We start from the raw sequence: 2,177 nt of genomic DNA, 5'->3' as shown, positions 1-2,177 counted from the left end.
AACACACAGAATAGTGATAGATAGATAGATAGATAGATAGATAGATAGATAGATAGATAGATAGATAGATAGATAGATAGATAGATAGATAGATAGGTATCGTCTGCTTTTAGCTGCCTGAAAGCCATAGGTCGCCATCTTGTTCTTCTTTGTACTGTCCTTACACATTCACTGTATTTTAAAATCTCCCCAATTTTTGATATAAACCCAATAACATAATTCCTAGTTTCCCCATTTCTCTTCCTTTAGTTCCTCCCCACCCCATTCCATTAACAATCCCTGTAAACCATTTTTTTCTTCCTATTTAAATGTCCAAAATATTTTAATTTTCTCTCTTTGACTCTTTCAAATAAAATATTCTTACTTTTTACCGTTCTTCCTTCTTCTTCATTGGTCTTATATTATACTTCTATGATATTCTCTACATGTCCACATCTCAGAGATTTTTTTGTCATCTATTTTCATAATACTTTTTTTATGCTTATGTTTCTGTTCCATATAAAACTGTAGGTCATCCATACCAGTTTAATCATTTTTTTTCTCTCTGATTTCGATATTAATGCTTCTTTTGACTTTATTTCGCTTTTCTTTTTTTTCCAAATGACATTTTAGCTTCCTGAATTAGTTTCTTCTGTGTCTCTATTACTTTTACTAATTTTTGAATACATGCATAAATATAAATGTACATATATATATATACATACAGTTGCATATACATACATATACGTGAACGCTTACAAACATGAATATGTACATGCGTACATGCGTACAAATATACACACATGCATACATACAAATATACATACAGAAGCATACATAGAAATATGCAAATATACATATGCATACATGCATACATACGTACATACGTACATACATACAGACGCATATACGTAAATATACGTGCATACATACAAACATGAATACAAACATGCAAACATGCATACAAATATACACACATGCATATATACAAATATACAACGGCAGCATTGAGACTAACAGTTAAAGCAGCAATGACAATAATACTACAACTACTACTGCACCAACAACAACAACAACGAAGCAACAATAACAACAACTGCTGTGGACTGTACCATCGACCATAGCAGGTCTAGCAACACAAATAATAACTACAAGAACCACAGCCACGACAGTAACAATAATACCCAGGAGAGCAACAATGACAACAACAGAAGCTGCAGCAGCAAAATGGCAGCGATAACAATGGCCATAGGAATTAAAAATACCGGTTATCGGTCAGAAAAACACACAGAATTTGTATATAAAAAGATATCCTGAAATTGTTACGATACGAACATTGTATACAAACGTAACACTTGATATGTGTTATCACATGAAGAAGATGACAGAAAGATAAAGTCAGATAAAATATGAAAAATCATTGATTTGAAATTAAAAATTGAAGAGAGATCGTCTGCAAATATATTTTGAGATAAAGAAAAGTCCTCGTGTATAAATATTGATAAAGAAAAAACACAAGCAGGAAGTTATTAATGATACACAGAAATGTAAGTGTTTTAACAGAAAATTCGAGAAATATTTATCGGTCATTACGATTCAATGCATTTTAATATTGATTGCTTGAATCAATGTTCATAGTTTTTAACAAGAGTAGAAAATGGAACATCCAGTAACAGAATAGGTATTTGATGACAGAATGAGACATCTTGGCGCAGTTACTTGGATGCTGATGATTTTGCATAATTTATTGATTATTTGGTTTGTTTTGGTGTCAGCGATTTTCGGCGCTAAAGACGAACCACCCCTCCCCAACACACACACACATATGCGCCCACAGAAATGGTATACACCTGGTAGCTTACCGGTAAATCACGCCTATTTTCACAGAGTTCGTTGGGTGTTTGATTAATGAGAGAGAGACGGAAGATACGAGAGTGTTTATTGAGCAGAATTGTTTCCACCCAAAGAAGAAAAGAACACAGGAAGAAGAAAAGGACGGGAAGAGGAGGAGGAGGAGGAGGACGACTACGAGGAAGATGACGATAACGTCGAGAATGTGAGTATGATGATGATAATGTTGATGAGGATATCGATTACGACGACTCTAATGACGCACGAATAAGTATCAATGATTAAATCATTGACGTGAGAAGGTTGGACGGGATGTCGTTCTGAGACATGGACAGGTGTTAATTAAC

Source organism: Octopus bimaculoides, chromosome 20 (assembly GCF_001194135.2).
Source record: "Octopus bimaculoides isolate UCB-OBI-ISO-001 chromosome 20, ASM119413v2, whole genome shotgun sequence".
Taxonomy (NCBI): Eukaryota; Metazoa; Mollusca; class Cephalopoda; order Octopoda; family Octopodidae; genus Octopus; species Octopus bimaculoides.
Note: the sequence above shows the minus strand (reverse complement) of the source record.